Source organism: Anomaloglossus baeobatrachus, chromosome 4 (genome assembly GCF_048569485.1).
Source record: "Anomaloglossus baeobatrachus isolate aAnoBae1 chromosome 4, aAnoBae1.hap1, whole genome shotgun sequence".
In the NCBI taxonomy this organism is placed as follows: domain Eukaryota; kingdom Metazoa; phylum Chordata; class Amphibia; order Anura; family Aromobatidae; genus Anomaloglossus; species Anomaloglossus baeobatrachus.
The window spans coordinates 179793746-179813747 of record NC_134356.1 but is presented as its reverse complement, the minus strand read 5'-3'; positions in this window follow the sequence as shown (position 1 = coordinate 179813747).

Sequence of the window (20002 nt, the reverse complement as noted above, 5' to 3'; positions counted from 1 at the left end):
TGTTTGCTAGTAAAATTGCTTAGTTTAAAAAAGTTGGAGTGTGCAATGCAGGCAGACGTGCTCTGCAAATGTCTTTGCACTAGTGGGACTATATCAAAGTCCAATAGCCACGTTTAGGATGCCACTAGGTACACTGAGTGTTTGCTAGTATAATGGCTTAGTTTAAAAAAGTTTGAGTGTGCAATGCAGGCAGACGTGCTCTGCAAATGTCTTTGCACTAGTGGGACTATAGCAAAGTCTAATAGCCACGTTTAGGATGCCACTAGGTACACTGAGTGTTTGCTAGTATAATGGCTTAGTTTAAAAAAGTTGGAGTGTGCAATGCAGGCAGACGTGCTCTGCAAATGTCTTTGCACTAGTGGGACTATAGCAAAGTCCAATAGCCACGTTTAGGATGCCACTAGGTACACTGAGTGTTTGCTAGTAAAATTGCTTAGTTTAAAAAAGTTGGAGTGTGCAATGCAGGCAGACGTGCTCTGCAAATGTCTTTGCACTAGTGGGACTATAGCAAAGTCCAATAGCCACGTTTAGGATGCCACTAGGTACACTGAGTGTTTGCTAGTATAATGGCTTAGTTTAAAAAAGTTTGAGTGTGCAATGCAGGCAGACGTGCTCTGCAAATGTCTTTGCACTAGTGGGACTATAGCAAAGTCCAATAGCCACGTTTAGGATGCCACTAGGTACACTGAGTGTTTGCTAGTATAATGGCTTAGTTATAATGAGTTGGAGTGTGCAGAGGACAAGAGGGTACAGTGGCAGGATTGTGGTGCTCTGGGTAGAGGAATGGAAGCCTGCCTTTCTATTCCCTCCCAATGGTGAAATGCAGGGAGGAAATCCCTGACCTTGGCTACACAGACGCTGTTGCTGTTTTCAGGACCTGTCACCTATGGCTCTCTGACCCTGCCGGTTTGAGCCCTTAAAAGGACTGCTATAAAGTGCTCTCCCTAAGCTGTCTAACGCTGTGTATGCAGCGCATACAGCTGTATCGGTGATAGGACTCAGGAGGACGGAGCTGCGCCAGTGATGTCTGACACCAAAGACGCAGAAGGCAGATAATGGCGTCCTGGAAGAAAATGTCCGGTTTTATAATGCAGGGACATGTGACATGGACATCCTATCTCACATGCCGTTGCTTCTCTGGCTCAAAGTCCACTTAGCTGTGTGTGTGTCTGGGATTGGCTGACATGCTGGCCCGCCCCACAAGACGCGCGCGCTTAGGGAAGGAAGACAAGAAAAAAAAAAAAAAATGGCGATCGCCATTATAGAAACAGCAGTGATCTGAAGGCGCTGTTCACGCACACTATACACTGAAATGTCATAATACTGTGATTCACAGAGTGACTTACACTATTACAGCAGAAACCAAGCTAGGATTTAGCTGGTTTTTTGCTGCTAGAACCGTTCTCGAACGTTTCTAGAACTATCGAGCTTTTGCAAAAAGCTCGAGTTCTAGTTCGATCTAGAACAGGCCCCAAAATCACTCGAGCCTAGAACTGGAGAACCACGAACCACGAACCGCGCTCAACTCTACTGAGCACCTGAGCATGGTAGTGCTTGTTCATCGCTAGTTACTAGTTCTGAGCACCTGAGCATGGTAATGCTCGCTCATCACTAGTTAAAAGGATAAAACCCTTGTGTAGCTGGAATTGGGCAGTCTATTGCATGCTGGTGTTAACAAGATGTAATATACCAAGAGCAAATGGAGTGTACCGCTCCAGTTTTATCTAAATAGTCTGGAAATGTTGGAAATTATGGTTCAGTGATGCCGGTAATAACTATTTTGACCAATACATGAAACACTGAAGTGCTGCTTTTCCTTCTATAAAATCTCTAACACTATTACATTGCGGGAGAAAGATGAGCACCTAAATATACCCATTAGGAGTTGTGATGTTATTATTGATTTGGAAATAGTGAATATTAGAATTTCACTGAATTGAAATATAAAAGACAAGTATCTTTTTGTATAATGAAAGAGTTATGTTTAACAATAGTTCATATGATAAGGGACCAATATGTTTGTTATTAATTGTTCAATATTCATGGTAACTACTAGAAAATGATGGATAATTTTAATTTAGAATTTGCCAGCTTTGCCAAATTTTCCTCAAAATTTGCTTAATGCTGGAAAAAAATTACTCTAATTGTATAAATATAAATTCTCTAATGGCCTTGAAAATATGTGTAGAAAACGAAGTGCCCTATGGGGTCATTTGAACAAGTTTTGAGTTTTGTAATGCAAACAAAGGCTTTTTAATGTCCAAATGATTTGAACTTATTTAGAAAGGGGAAAACGGTTGGGATCCAGAGGTAACAACAGCATATTTAATAACAAAGAAAAATATCAGACTTTTTAGCATAATTAAATTTCATAAACAGTCTAATTTTTTTCCTTTCTGGGGTAGATGCATGTATTTTTGCTGTTTATAGGCAAGTGGTACAAACAGATGAAGCCATGGCATTTTCACATGGTTAGGTTAAAAACCATTATCCCTTTTTGTGGAGTGTAAAAACCTTTCAAATGAAACTTTTTCATAAACAATTCAAAAACGTGAATTAAGGAAGCAAAACAGATGCACTGTTCTATTTTAAATGTAAAGAAGTCATAGCCTCTCAACTAGAAGTGAAGACAATATTGCTTTTTTTTGGTCTTCAGTGGCTGTGGCAGGAGCAGCATGCTAGAGAGTAAAACTGGGGCAGGCAAGAAGATGCTTGGCAGCTAAAGCCCCCATCACATTTCGCGACTTACCAGCGATCATGAAAATGGTGCGACCTGATAAGGATCGCTGGTAAGTCGCTGGGAGGTCGCTGGTGAGATGTCACACAGTCAGACCTCACCAACGACTCAGTAACAATACAGGTTGCAGTAGCGACCTGTATAATGATCTCTGCTGTCATTGGGACCCTGTCACACAGTGTCAAACACAGCGATGTGTCCTGCCCAGCAGGACATTGCCTTTGAAAAAAAATGGTCCAGGACATTCATCAATGACCAGCGACCTCACAGCAGGGGCCAGGTCGTTGCTGGATGTCACACATAACAAGATCGCTAGCGAGATAGCAGTTGCATCACCAAAACCGTGACCCATCAGCGATGTCGCTAGCGATGTCGCTTAGTGAGACGTGGCCTTAAGAGTCAACAATGCCAGCCCTGAAATTATCAGTACAGTACTGATTAGCACTAAGAAACAAAGCAATCAGCTAAGAGTTATATGGCTGGCGTTGCTCAACAGTGGTTACGCAGCAAAAGCATGATACATTGTTAGAACAGGGAAGGGAAGGAGATGTTTGGAAGTTGAGGGCCAACAACATAAGCCCTGGTAGCAGCAGCCCTTCAGTACAGATGGCATTATGGAGAGGGAGTAGTACCTGGCAAAGTTTGGCTCATTGACACTGGTGGAATAAGGTTGTAGACAGCAGTCAACAAACACGCAGGCAGACAGATGGTATGACTGATTTACTCATTGGCATAAGCTGTAGGTGCATGGAAATCTACACTGATTCATGCTTGATTCATTTTGGACAAATGTTAGGTCTTCCACATTTGTGGTAGATAATCTGGTCATCTATAGTGTGAGAAAATCATTGGACTAACTGAATATCCTCTCTCACATGGCAATAGAGACTAGACACATCAGAATTCCCATAACAAACTGGGCTAGTTCTTGCCAATGGTCTGATATGTTGACTGAGAAATCTATTAGATATGAGCCTTTAGGTATTTGCCTTAAGGTCCAGTCACACTAAGCAACTTACCAGCGATCCCAACAACGATAGGGATCGCTGGTAAGTTGCTAGGAGGTTGCTGGTGAGATGTCACACTGCGACGCTCCAGCGATCCCACCAGCAACCTGACCTGGCAGGGATCGCTGGAGCGTGGCTACACGAGTTGCTGGTGAGCTCACCAGCAACCAGTGACCAGCCACACGTGCAGAGAGCAGGGAGCAGCGCACACTGAGCGCTGGCTCCCTGCTCTCCTAGTACAGCACACATCGGGTTAATTACCCGATGTGTGCTGCAGCTACATGTGCACAGAGCAGGAGCCGGCACTGACAGTGAGAGCGGCTGAGGCTGGTATCAAAGGTAAATATCGGGTAACCAAGGACAAGGCTTCTTGGTTACCCGATGTTTACCGTGGTTACCAGCCTCCGCAGAAGCCGGCTCCTGCTGCCTGCACATTTAGTTGTTGCTGTCTCGCTGTCACACACAGCGATCTGTGCTTCACAGCGGGACAGCAACAACTAAAAAATGGCCCAGGACATTCAGCAACAACCAACGACCTCACAGCAGGGGCCAGGTTGTTGCTGGATGTCACACACAGCAACATCGCTAGCAACGTCACAAAAGTTGTTCGTTAGCAGCGATGTTGCTAGCGATGTTGCTTAGTGTGACGGGGCCTTTAGAAAGGACATACTGCAGGTACAGATGAACTTGGCTGTTCAGAATTGTGTCTGTGTTTGCTGAAGTGTACCAGGTTATCGCAATGGCAGAAAAAACATCTAGTGAATCATGTCAAATAAACGATAGGTGTTGCAGCTGCTGTCTCGGCTTCCTGTTCTAGTCATATGTTGTTAATGTGTGGATTTCAGAATAGTTTGCTGATTAGTCGTGAGGTTGGAAGGTGTTTGTTTGGTAAATGTTTCTGCCTTCTGGACATCTGTCAAGTCAGCAGTCTTCCTCATGATTGTGTAGCCTACTGAACCAGACTAAGGGATCATTTTAAACGCTTAGGAAGCCTTTGCAGGTGTTTTGTGATAATTATTTTAATTTTCTGAGATAATGATTTTTGTGTTTTCATTGGCTGTAAGCCATAATCATCAACATTAACAGAAAGAAACACTTGTAATAGATCACTCCATTTGTAATGACTCTATATAATATGTGTTTCCTTTATTGTATTGAATTACAGAAATAAGTTAACTTTTTGATGATATTCTAATTTATTGTGCCGCACCCTGGGATATGCTACCCCAGTGGTCTGCAGGATCCTAAGGCTTTCTGGAACACCCTCTGCTGACAACCCACACCTCACACACAGGTAGGGGCACATTCCCTGAGAACTGGGAGCAGCATGTAGAGGGTTAACAGTGGTCAGATGTGAGAACCAATACCTTAGCTGTTAGCCTGGGGAAGGGGCGTGGCTAGTGGGAAGCGACAGGGGTTGCTAGGCAGACTGGAGAGAGGAAAAACGACAGTTGAAGGAGTGACAGTTGAAAGGAGCCAGTAAGTGAGAAAGGTGTAAGAATTGTGAGGAGACCCCAATGGGCGACTAGGAGGTAGTAGCTTGAGGGTAGACAGAAGATCCCAGGTGCTAAGCCCGACGGGGTACTGGACGCCAGAATAGACGACAGCTCCAGGCTGTCTGCTGATCCAGCCGTGTGTGGTGACTTCCAGGATACCACACCACCCATACCCACCCATCACCGCTCAGGGACACAGCCTCATATATAGGTCCCGGGAGAGGGCACTGAGAAGTAGCCTACCCCACAAGGGACTGTGAGGCCTGTCATACTTGGCCCGGAAAGAAAAGGAGCGGAGCGCCACAGGTCACCGACAGCTTCAGGCAAAGGGGACCATCAGCTCTGCATGTGCACGGAGGACTCAACTGGGTCTCACGTCAGCACCGGGACAAAGGAAAGTCGGTTGACCAGCCGTACCAAACTGCATTTGCAACATCCAGTGAGTAAATACCAGTTAATCTGCAAGAACTGTGTCGTGTCTATTACTGGCTCACCACAAGGCGCAGCACACCTAAATGGGACTTAAGCCCCTACTGGCGGAGGGCGCGAACACACTTGCTGCTATACCATCTGTCCCTAAAACCACAGCAGCGGCGGGACATTTTATTACCGCAACCCGCCAGTGGCGTCACGAGTGACATACAAAATAACCCTGTTACCGAGCGCCCCCCTGGTCACGGAACCAGGTACGGCCACCTGTGACGGTGATCCCCGTTATCCACCGCCAGGAACCGAGTATCCCAAGGGCCTGGGGTGTGGCGGCTCTCTACAATTGCAAATGCACTAGTATGTATAACTATCCTGCTCTTACTACCATTAACTTCTATTTGTAGACAATATCATGTATTTATTTTGTTTACAGTGATTTCCCTGGCCAATCATAGCCTTGCCTGCGATGGCTCCGGAAGTGCCCACAGCCTAAAACAAACATAAAGAAACACCAGATGTACAGTCAAAAGTCTGTTTTAGGTGTTCATCATCCCTAATCCCTGGCTATATGTCTGTAATCCAAGCTTATCTCTTCTCCGGCAGCTAGTCCTACAATGACTGCAGGTAACAGCAGTAGTAATAGAGAATAGAATAGATATAGCTCTGACAAAGGACTTTTGGTTTTAGGGTGCAGCATTAAGGACTGTAATCCTTGCTTAGATGCCTCTAGTCCTAACTTATCCCTCCTGTAACAGCTTTTCCTACACTGCTTCCAAGGTAGAGTGAGCCGAGCATTGCATCACCAGGTCTTATGTAGATCCAATGACACATTGCGGCCAGCCAATGACAGTAATGCCAATGCTCAACATGGCTATGGGATTACCATAATTGGAAGGCAATCCCTGCATGTTTAGTGGCTGAAAAACAGTCGTAAAACATGCGGGGCAGTGATTCAAGCATGGCGCTTCAGCACCAGGGATGCTCAATCGAGTATCAAGTTTTACAGACAATATGTGTACATTATCTCAAAAAGCAGAGCTGCTACAAAAAAAGAATGACATTCTGTTTTAGAGGACTAAATACACCGTGTGCAGAATTATTAGGTAAGTTGTATTTTAGAGGATTATTTTATTATTGATCAACAACTATGTTTTCTCGTTCAAATGATTAGGTTTTGTAGTTAACAAATCTTGAAATCATGCGTTAGAAAATGTAAGGATAAATAGATAGTAATATCAAGGTTAAGAAAATACACATATTTTGACCCCCCAGTTTGTTAGTGTTGAGACATCAAGCAGTATATTTTGTTTGTCAAATCAATTGCTTATGAATTAACTTTTTGCAAAACATAACGAAACAACAAATAAAATTAACAACTTCCAGACATGGATTCCGTAGACAGTCCAGCAAATTTGCGAGATCAAAAACATAATTCTAGTGAGTTGTAGATCAGGGAGATATCTAAAGCCCCCAACACACGCTTCAATATATCTCACAATCCGTCGTTGGGGTCAAGTTGTAAGTGACGCACATCCGGCATCGTTTGTGAGGTATCTGCGTGTGACAGCTACGTGCGATCAAGATTGAACGCAAAACCGTTTATCGCAAACACATCGTATCTTTGTCTAGAATTGAGCGTTTTGTTGCACGAACCTAGTCAATTGTAACGTGTGACATCCCTCATACGATTTTGGTGTCTGATGCTATTTGCGCAGGTGTGCGCTCTGCACCGCAGCTTAAAAAAGGTCCGCTTCAGAGCGCAGCTGAAAAGCTGTGTTCTGAAGCGCCTCACAATGTCTGTCATTCAGTAATCTCTGTCAGTCGGTCACTATCTCTGTCCCTCACTCTCTGTCCATGTCAGTCTATCCCCCTCTCTCATACTCACCGATCCCCTATCCCCGGTGCTGCACGGCATTCACACTGCTCCGGCGGCTTTTACTGTTTTGATAAAGCCGGCCGCCCATTAAACAATCTCTATTCCCTGCTTTCCCCACCCACCAGCGCCTATGATTGGTTACAGTGAGACACGCCCCCACGCTGAGTGACAGGTGTCTCACTGCACCCAATCACAGAAGCCGGTGGGCATGTCTATACTGTGCAGTGAAATAAATAATTAAATAATTAAAAAAAACGGCGTGCGGTCCCCCCCAATTTTAAAACCAGCCAGATAAAGCCATACGGCTGAAGGCTGGTATTCTCAGGATGGGGAGCTCCACGTTATGGGGAGCCCCCCAGCCTAACAATATCAGCCAACAGCCGCCCAGAATTGCCGCATACATTATATGCGACAGTTCTGGGACTGTACCCGGCTCTTCCCGATTTGCCCTGGTGCGTTGGCAATCGGGGTAATAAGGAGTTATTGGCAGCCCATAGCTGCCAATAAGTCCTAGATTAATCATGTCAGGCGTCTATGAGACACCTTCCATGATTAATCTGTAAAGTACAGTAAATAAACACACACACCCAAAAAAATCCTTTATTAGAAATAAAAAACACAAACATATACCCTGGTTAACCACTTTAATCAGCCCAAAAAAGCCCTCCATGTCCGCCGGAATCCAGGATGATCCAGCGTCGCTTCCAGCGCTGCTGCATGGAGGTGACCGGAGCTGCAGCCGCTCCTGTCACCTCCACACAGCAACTGAAGACAGCCACGCAATCAGCTGAGCTGTCACTGAGGTTACCCGCTGTCACTGGATACAGCGGTGGCCGCGGGTAACCTCAGTGACAGCTCAGCTGATCGCGCTACTCACCGCAGCTCCTGTTACCTCCACGCAGCAACTGAGGTGAGTAGCGTGATCAGCTGAGCTGTCACTGAGGTTACCCGCGGCCACCGCTGTATCCAGTGACAGCAGGTAACCTCAGTGACAGCTCAGCTGATCTCTTATCTGTAAGATTTTGGTCTTAGACCTCAGAATTCTTGTTCTTCTGGCTAAGAAACCCGAAGGTTTATTTATGAGATGGTAAAAATTGGATTTTGAGGTCAGTATGAATCTTTCGTATTCGTTTGAGAGAATGGTTTTTAAGTCTAGTCTGAGTTTTAAAATTTCTTTTTGTGTTTCATCTGATGGACTATTTGCTTGTGAATTTTCTAGTTCTCTAATTTTATTTATAATCTCTTTGGTTTTCTTTTGCTTAATTTTATTAATCTTAGCGTTAAGTTGGATCAGGGTTCCTCTGATGACTGCCTTATGGGCTTGCCATAGAGTTGTGATAGAGATATTTTCTATGTTATTATATTTGAAATAATTTTTTAAATCATCTTGTATTTTTAGGCTATGGTCTGGATGGGCAAATAGAAACGAGTTAGCTCTCCAAGTTTTATTTATGTGATGATTGGTGAGGATTTCAAATGTGATGGGAAAGTGGTCTGACCACACTCTAGGGTGAATGGTAATTTGTTTCATTTTCTGTAAGGTATTGATGTCAGAAAGGACTAGGTCAATTCTTGAAAAGGATCTGTGGGGTTTGAATAATAAGTATATTCTACTGAGGTTGTATTTAGGCATCTAAAGATGTCGTATAGCTCCTCTCGGTTGATCCAAGAATCAAGAGTGACATTGAGTACCCTGCATTTGTTGGAAGAGTCGAATTTAGGGTTAGGTATGGCATTAAAATCTCCTAAAAGTAAAAGAGATCCCCTTTGGTGTGATCTAATTAAAGATAGTACTCTATTTAGGAAGGTAATTTGTCCCTTGATGGGAGCGTATATGTTGGCTAGTGTGTATGTAGTGTTATTTAGTTTGCAGATGACTGTGGAGACACAGGGGTCAGTGGGTGCTCTCGTCCACTGGCCCGGCCGCCTTTAGAAAGACAGCATGGTGCAGAGCTCATCCCAACTGAACGCCCGACCTCCTTAACCGTGGGCGGAACACTACTCAGACAACACAGATGGAGGGAATCACAATATTAAGACTTTATTGGATCCCCAAACAATTAACAGCACATAACACATAACCAGCAAAACACACAAATGTAACAGGCAACAGAGTCTCACCCTTCCGCTGGCTCACCAGGGATTTAGAATTTCCGTGCCTCATAGCTTCCAGGGCTACTTACTCCAATCCTGCAGCACCCCGTTTTCGGCGGGCTCCCACCAAGAATGGAATAATGCCAGATTTAGGAAGCTGGCTGAGGACTGCAAAGTCTGCAGTCAGATGACTGGATTGTCCCAAGCTGGATTCCTTCCTTAGGTAGTCCTTGGTATCACAGCCGAATCCTTGCATTCAATGCTGAAGTCCATGTAGTATTATAATCCAGGTTCAGTTATGGCTTGCCAATCGTATCTGCAGGTCTTAGATTGGTAGCATGTAGCAAAAGTCTCACTGGGCAATGGACAGTCCTCCTTCCTATAACCCTAAGCTCTCCATTCAGACCATTGGGGTCTTCTCAATTGGTGGAAAAGACTGGGCTCTTATTTGATAGATTTCAAGCCATATTCAAATATCCAGAGACAAGGGTGAGACAGTCACATCACATCTAACAATTCACTTAGTAATACAATGGGAAGTTCGCATAATTGATTTATCTGTGTGTCTGGCCTTCATTAGCCAAGGCAATTACATGAGTCAACAAGAGTCTTCTAAAAACAATGAGGGCTTATCCCCCATCTATAAACAAACTATCTTCCTGTCTGGCTGAATTTTAAGGCTGGTTTCACACTACGTTTATTTAACATCCGTCCATAACGTTTTTTTAGCGGAAAAGCGGATCCAGTGCAAATGCGTTTTCATTTCAATGCATTTGCAATGGACTCGCGTTAACATGCGTTCACCTGCGTTTGCGTGCGTTATAGTGAGGATCCAGCGACTTGCAGTTTTTTAACATGTTTCAAAAACGCTACTTGTAGCGTTTTTGAGCTGCGTCCAAATACTGCAAGTCACCGGATCCTGACTAAACAGCACGCAAACGCAGGTGAACGCTGGCGTGCTGATAGACAGGATCCTGCTTTTGTACTGAGCATGCCCAGAAAGTACTGAGCATGCCCAGAACCAGTCTCACGTGATCTGTCTCTCTCTCCTCCTCCCTCCCTCACCCTCTCTCTCTCTATCTATGTCTTTCCCCCTTCCTCCCCTCCCTCTCTCTCCCACCTGAGAGCTGCGGACACTCGTAACCAAGGTAAATATCGCGTAACCACTTCTCTTAGTTACCCGATGTTTACGTTGGTTACGTGTGCAGGCAGCCCTGCTCCTAGCAGCTGCAGACACTCGTAACCAAGATAAATATTGGGTATCCAAGCCCGATGTTTACCTTGGTTACCAGCGTCTGCAGCTGTCAGAAGCCGGCTCCCAGTCTAGTTCCCCTCACTCCCGATCACATGACTCCAATGCCCGCCCCTAAACATCCAGTGACAGGATCCTGCAAAATAACAGATGCGTTTGCATGCGTTTTTTGCTGTAAAAGCAGGATCCGCTTTTGCAGCAAAAAAACGTTCCTGACACATGTTAAATAAACGTAGTGTGAAACCAGCCTAAGAAATGTAACCACTGCTAAGCACTGACAGAGTCCAGGTCGTCACAATGGCTATTAGATATCTACCTTCTGGGTCAATTATCGTTTTCAGTTCTTCAAATCTTATTGAGTCTCTTAGAATGAGAGCCACACCTGATTTTTTCTTTTTATTTGAAGAGAGAAGGATTACTGGGAATGATTTATGTTCAAATTTGGGTGTTTTTTCTAGGGCGAATTTGCTTTCCTGTAGTTCAATTATATCTGCTTTGAATTTTTGGATGTCCCTCCATATGACAAATCTTTTTTGTGGCGAGTTTAACCCATTGATGTTGATAGTCAGGAAGTTTGTGGTCATCTTGGTGGTTGATAGTTTTTTTTTTGGGGGCTTTTTCTCTTGATGTGGTCTAGACATTTGATATTCCTCCTGCTGGGGATACTTTTTGTCATGTTATTGATCATGTCAGGTAAACTTGAGGTAACTATTTTAAACATAAACACGGGGTGAAGTTACAAGGTAGATATATTGTGGGAGATATATTACAACAAATTTCTCCTTGTGGGCTAGTGTTTTCTACCTATTAGGGTGGTCCCGATTCAGATAAGGGACTTGAGCGAGGGTGCACTGATAATTATCTATTGGAATCATCTTTTTTCCTTCCCAGGTTGGGGAGATGCAATTTTCAAGTCTTTGAGCAATTTCAGACCTACTTCCAGCTCTTCGATTGATATGGTTTTTTGCTTAAATGTGAAGATCAGATTATTTTTTGGATGGCCCCAGCGGTATAAAATGTCATTTTTCCTCAGAGAATCCGTGATTGGCTTATAATCTCTTCTTTTCAAAGTCTCCTTTGAAAGGTCGATAAATACTTTTAAGTTCTCGTGAGGGGATGGTAAACTTTTGTTGTTTCATAAGAAATCCATTAGTTTTCTTTTGTCCTATAGAACGTAAATCTCTCAATGACGTCTCTGGGGATTTCTTCTGCTAAGAATGTCGGTTTTGGGAGCCTGTGGATACGTTTAAATGAATACTCCAATTCTGGGGGGGAGGGTAAAGCTTTTTTCACTATGTTCTTTACATATGTCATAAGGTTTGTGTTTTTGATCTTTTCTGGTATTCCTCGAAATTTTAAGTTACTTCTTCTGTCTCTATCTACTCTATCTATCCATTTATTTCTTGGAATTTTACCTCCTCTTTTAGCTTGTCTTGTTCTTTTTTTAAGTTCTTTGTGTCCTTTGAGAGTTCGTCTACTTCTCTTTCAGTTTTTTTCCGATCTTGAGGCTATCATTGCCATAGAGGTTTTCATGTCATCTAAGTCAGTTTTAAGCTATTTGTTGTAAGTTCTTAAGAGGTTGTGGAAGAATTCCCGGTCCAGTGGCTGGCCCACATTGTAGTTCACCATGAATTCTTCGTTGTTTGAATCTCTTCTGGCTTCTGTTTTGACTGATCTTGAATTGGAAGAATTGCTCCTCTCTGAGTCTGTGTCATCAGGTAGATTTATGTCTTGGGCAGGGATGTGTTTGTTTTCCACTTCTTTTCTTTTCTTCTCTTGGTTAACCGTAACATCAAGTTATGGGGTGAGGTCAGGTAACCATAGGTCCCTATTGTTTCCTCCGCTGTTTTTCCTTGATGATTGAGTAGGACCTTGGGCTGATAGGGGGGGTTTGGTCCATGCATTCCTCATACATGGTTTCATTGTCTACTGTTTTACTATTAGGATTATTTTTGTTTTTGGGCGGCATTGTGTATTAATAGGAGTTTTATAATGTGCTTTTATTCTACTTTTACAATGTAGTTTATTGTGGCTTTAAGGATTTTTCTCCTTCTCTTACTTAATGCTCCCCTCTCCCTCCTATAAAGTTGTTATTTCAGTCGAATATCTCCCCTGTCACATCTATGGTTTCCAATTTTGTTTTCGGTTAGTTTGATATACTTAAATTCCTCTGCTTTATGGGATCTGGATATGAACAGGTGAGTGGTAGTATTATGGTATAGACCCTTATGGGAGGGTATATTTGGGGTTCCTATGTGGGTCAGGCCCTTATTATGTGGTATGCTCAAAATCTGCTTCTTTGTGGGGTCTTTTGTAGTATAACTCTCAATTAAAGTGTTAATTAGGCCCTTTAAATGTATGGAACGGAAGGTACGGTACTGTGGCACATACACAGCATGTGGTTGGGGACGAAAATGTGAGCTCACATTTGGTAGTGTCTGTGCCACAGGGATCCTTCCCCTCCTCCTGAGTCTGTTGCTGTGGGTACTTGTAAACAAGTTAAACAGCGTGCATTGAGTTACTCAGCTCCTATGGAGCGCTAGCTGAGCTGTAAGTATATATTATACCCAATTTACATATATCTCCTATCTGCAGAGCCTGGTAATGCTTTGTTGTATTAACAACCTGTAAATGAGACAACTAACATTATATATATATATATATATATATATATATATATATGTATATATATATTTTTATATATATATATATATATATATATATATATATATATATATATATATATATATATATATATATACATATATATATATATATATATACAAAATGAGGCTTACTCAGTTACTCTTGGTAGTCTTGGGAGGTTGTAGTAGTATAGTGAGGTACCAGTATGGGAAGGATGAAGGGAATGCAGCAGTCAACACTTATCTGTTTAAAAGTTGCTTTCATCTATGCAATGATACTGAAAATGGGCAGCAGCTATGCCTTAGTTGTGGATGATTGCTCAGTTGTCAGGCTCATTTTTCAGGTATGTGTGAAATTTTGTCCAATTTGCTTTTTTTCTCTGTTTTTGTGTTGCAATACACACAAAGTAAATAAACATGTATATCAAAAAATGTGCAATTGCAATAACTTTCTGGGAGAAATACTTCATTTTCTGGAACAATTTCAAGAGTGCCAACACTTTCGGACAAGACTGTATATATGGTATTTCTGATTGTGGAGCCATAATTTGTTCAGATTTTTTGAACAATGATGTTACTTTCTCAACATTTGCAAATCACGTTAATTTAGTGTTTTCAGAATATAAATCTCTTTATAATGCTGAGGATTAAACAAAGGCTGGTGTATGCAAAGTTAATCTTGTTCATGATGCCATGGTTAGCCAGTTCTGGATAACTCACAGAAAATAATTAAACATATTTTGCTTTTACAAATGACCTAAATGCCTTTCTTGAAGCCATGAAAACAAAAATAATTTTAAGCCTTTTAAATTTGACATTAATTGGGATTAATGTCATCTAAGGGACATGAACATTTTGCCCATTGTACACATGTATTCTAGAGACACTAAAAGGCTATATTACAGCTGCATTGCATGCTTGGTAATTGTAGCTGTTAGATGATATATTAATATTAAAATTCTAGAAAAAAGTAATGGGATCCAGCGGTAATCCAATTCCGGATAAAATATAACTTTTATTTTTAATTCATATAAAAACTTGGAGTCAGTTCATCGCAAGGCAATAAAAAATATAATGAGTAACAGAGGTGGAGGCATATAATACACGTACGGACTACGCGTTTCTGCGACTCAAGGTCGCCTTCATCATGGTCCATAGGTTGTTAGACAAAAGTGCTGAGAGATAAACCTGCTCAAACGGATCCAACCCCTGGAACACATATGTTCCAATTAATCTATTGCAATACAATTAAAGATCTTTTTTTAAGAGGAAAAACGGTGGAAAGGAAAAGACATTTAAAAAGTATTCAAAACGCAAATATGCATATTATAAATATTGCTAATCGATGGATAATAGCACAACAGACATATATGTGTATAAAAATATACAAAAATAAAAATATACAACTCACCATAGAAATGTTTTTTTTTAACATGGATGAAATTATTCATTATTGCATCTTATTTTAAGAGGTAAGAAGATATAATCTACAGAAAAATGAATACATTTAAGATTATGGATGTAAATATAAAAAATGTATATAAACTTCTACCTACTATTATTTCATATGTATAAAAATGTAACAATTCTGTTGCTATAACCCATAAATCGTATAAGGAAACCATCAGTGAGTGCGCTTTTAAAGATAACATGGCCAATATTCAGAAAATCAAAAAAGATACAAAAAAAACCCCCACAAAAAAACACAAAAAAGTGTGACTATTTAACATGAGATGATGGGGCCTCAATATTGTATAATTAGATCTTGTCTGCTATTGAGGCCCAAAGGAACCCTGGTCTCCAAAGTGAAAATCCAAAAGCTCTCGCGGTTATGCAGTTTTCTGCGATGCTCTCCTCTTCTTTGCGGTTTGTTCACTTTTTCAATTCCCATGAAACTGAGATCTGTCACATCACCGCCATGAATTTTGGAGAAATGTTTGGAGACAGCAGATGCTATAATCGCAACGGCATTCCCAGTATCAAGAAGATGTTTTCTGATTCTTATTTTGAGTGGTCCGGTGGTACAGCCAATGTATTGAATGCGGCAAGCATTACAATTTATAAGGTAAATTACATGATCACTGTTGATATTAATAAAAGTCGAGATTTCAAACTCCTTATTATTTGTAAATGATGAAAATGTTTTTGTTTTTTTGTGCAAAGTGACAGCTTTTACACCTACTGGCCCCACATTTAAAAAATCCTTCAACATCTAGCCACGTTTTTGAGACAGGGTGTTTTTTATATAACATACATGGAGATGGATTGCAGGGTTGGAGCTTTTTTTGACAGAATTTGAATCCGATTTTGCTGAATAATTTTTTTTCAAATCTGGATTTTGGTCCTTAAAGGTGTTAAATTCCATGGAATATTCTGTAGAACAAACAATACTATCCTCTCCTTGTTTGTTTTTGATGTATAGAGAAGATCATTTCTGTTTTTATTTCTAGCGACGGTGTCGGCTCTGGTGAGTGCCCAAGTCAGGTAACCCCTATGTTTTAATCTTATTCGGGTATTTTTGGATGCCACATCATAGATACTAATATCAGAACTATTCCGTCTCATTCTAATAAATTCACCTGTGGGGATATTTTTAATAACATGTCGGGGATGACATGACTTGGCTGTCAAAATATATTTACTCGCTGTGGGTTTCCTGTATGGGATAATGTCAACTTAACCAGAAAGGAAAGAATCACATTAAAATAAATAAAAGGCAACCAGGACCTTTTGATATGCCAAGCAGACAAGGCATAGTCCTTATAAATAGTGACCTATATAAAAAAGGAAACCTAGAAGTTCTAGAAGATGTGAATTCATACAAGGAATTACACACAGATCCCACCAAATCTTTAAATTTGGAACATCATTGTTTATTGCAAGAAGGACTTAATATAGGTGCAATTGATAAAAAATTAATGGACTACATTTATGTTGGACAACCTGTCACTACAATCTACCACTCCCTACCCAAAGTTCATAAGATCTTTTTTCCACCACCTTTAAGACCCATTATTGCGGGCATTGGAGCTTTGGGAGAAAGATTAGGGGAGTGAGTAGATCTTTATCTTCAACCATTGGTCTCTGGCCTACCAAGTTTTATTAAAGACATAAAGAAAATTGCCACCATTTTTAACACTTTTGAATGGAAATCGAACTTTACTTGGCTGTCCTGTGATGTTGTGGGTTTATACCCGTCTATTCCTCATGATGTAGCAATACAAACACTGATTTACTATTTACACAACTATAGTAATTATTCTGATGAGATTAAGGAATTTTTGGTCATGTCTGTTGAATTTTTATTATCCCACAAATATTTCTCATTTGATGACAGATTTTTTGTACAGTTAAAAGAAGTAGGCAGGGGTGCCAAATTTTCCCCATCACTAGCAAATCTAGTGATGGGGAGATGAGAAGAAAAATACCTATATGATGCTACCAATCCTTTCCTAAACAACATCCATTGTATGGGAAGATCTAGGCCATTTTGTACACACTGCGGATTTACAGCGGATTTTACTGCGGATTTGCCGCTGATTTGCTGCAGAAAATGTTTCTAACATTTCTGCAGTCATTCCCAAGCAAAACCAATGGGTATAAAAAATTGCTGTGCGCACACTGCATTTTTTTATACCTGTGGATTTACTCACGGAATTTACACTGCAGAATTAATGGGCATGTCACTTCTTTTCCGCAGGTACATGTGGTTTGGGGGGCTGGCAGATCAATCACCCACTGATTCTGGGTCTTAGGAGGATTGATCCCCGGTATCTGGCCAGATGCTGATCCTCATATAAAGTTTATGGGGAACAGAATCTGGTGCAAAGGAGTAGGAGCAAGTGCTACATACTTGCCGATGACCGGGGCGGCTGTCACACTGCTCCCGCGACAGCTCTTTCATCTTCCAGAACTGCCGCTCATTAGGCTCATAACATATTCACGCCTTCCCTGCTCACCGGTGGCTGTGATTGGTTGCAGGCAGACACACCGTCTTGCTGATTGACAGCTGTCTCACTGCAACCAATCACTGCCTTCGGTTGGCGGCTCTATAGCGTACAGTAAAATATATAAATAAATAATTAAAAAAAAACGCCATGCGGTCCCCCCCAATTTTGATAACCAGCCAGGATAAAGCCTCACAGCTGGGTGCTGGTATTCTCAGGATGGAGAGCCCCACATTATGGGGAGGCCCCCAGCCTAAAAATATCAGCCAGCAGCCGCCCGGAATTGCCGCATCCATTAGATCTGACAGTCCCGGGACTTTTCCCGGCTCTTCCCGTTGCTGTGATGCAGTGGCAATCGGGGTAATAAGGAGTTAATGGCAGCCCATAGCTGCCCCTAAGTCCTATTTTGGTGATGGCAGGCGTCTATGAGACCCCCCCTCATCACTAAACTGTAAGTAAAAGTAAATAAACACAAACACCCCAAAAATCCTTTATTTGGAATAAAAGACAAAACAAAACACCCTCCTTCACCACATTATTATCCCCCCAATAACAGCCCTCCAGGTCCGATGTAATCCACACGAGGTCCCACGACGCTTCCAGCTCTGCTACACCTGACACTCAAAGCGAGCGCCATAGACCACGACTGCTCACTGTGAGGGTCAAGTGAAGTGAGCCATGTGGGATCAGCGGTGACTCCAGCTGTCACTGAAGTCACCGCTGATCTTATACTCACCTTCCCCAGCAAGGCTGCCTCTGACATTGGTCTGGTCTCCTGCTTACAGGCCAGATCATGCATATGCAGTTATGCACTGCACAGCCGACCCGTAAGTAGCAGAGAGCCGGAGACAGACGCACAGGACACAGAATCATGGGAGACTTCAGCACCACGGACAGCAGGAGCGGGGACAGGTGATTATCTCCCTGTGCTATCAAAATAATGCAGGGACATACCACAGAAATACCGCGGCAAAACAGCGGCAAACCGTGGTAAAGCCGCATACGGATATAGGGTGCGGTTTGCTGCGTTTTTTTACCGCAGGTGTGGTAATCTTTCAGAGGGTCTGGAATTTTCTTAAGAAAATTCCATTTTCTAGTGCGCACATAGCCTTATTGATAATCTGATTATCATATGGAAGGATACAAGTCTGAAATTTCAGAATTCATAAATTTAATTAACGTAAATTAATTCAATTTGTCATTCACAAGCTTCTATGACAAAGTGAGCATAAATATCCTAGATTTGACCTTACATGGTGACACAAAAAAGTCGACATTATCCCATGCAGGAAACCAACAGCAAGTAATAATATTTTGGCAGTCAAATCATCCCCGACATGTTATTAAAAATATCCCCACAGGTTAATTTATTAGAATGAGAAGGAATAGTTCTCATATTATACAATATTGAGGCCTCATCATCTCATGTTAGTCACACTTTTTTTTATTTTTTGTGTTTTCTTTTTGTTTTTTCTATCTTTTTTGATTTTCTGAATATTGGCCATGTTTTTTTTTAAAGCCTGCTCACTGATGGTTTTCTCATACAATTTATGGGTTATAGCAACAGATTTGTTACATTTTTATACATATGAAATAATAGTAGGTAGAAGCTTATATACATTTTTTATATATATATCCATAATCCTAAATGTATTCATTTTTTCTGTAGATTAAAACTTCTTACCTCTTAAAATAAGATGTAATAATCCAAAATTTCATCCATGTTAAAAGAAAAAAAAATTCTATGTGGAGTTGTATATTTTTATTTTTGTATATTTTTATACACATATATGTCTGTTGTGCTATTATCTATCAATTAGCAATATTTATAATATGCATATTTGCGTTTTGAATACTTTTTAAATGTCTTTTCCTTTCCACCCTTTTTCCGCTTAAAAAAAGATCTTTAATTGTTTTCCAATAAATTAATTTTAATTGGAACATATGTGTTCAAGGGGTTGGATCGGTTTGTGCAGCTTTATTTCTCAGCACTTTTTTCTAACAACCTATGGACCATGATGAAGGCGACCCTGAGTCGCAGAAACGCGTAGTCCCACGTGTATACTATGCCTCCACCTCTGTCACTCATTATATTTTTTATTTCCTTGCGATGAACTGACTCCAAGTTTATATATAAATTAAAAATAAAAGTTATATTTTATCCGGAATTTGATTACCACTGGATCCCATTACTTTTTTCTACAATTCATCGGGTGTTGCTTCCACCTTCTCCTTCCGGAACTCCCTGGATCAAGTGTTCAAATATGCTGAAGGAAAGGTAAGCTGGCTTTTTTTTTGAAACTTCACAAAATTATGATTTGTTGCCTTTATGGTATTAAAAATAACCAAAAAAACTTACATTATACAAAAAATTTAAAATATGTAATGTGTGTATATATATATATATATATATATATATATACTGTATATATATATATATATATATATATATATATATATATATATGTATATATATATATATATATATATACACGAGAGGATGCTGATAAGACTTGGCT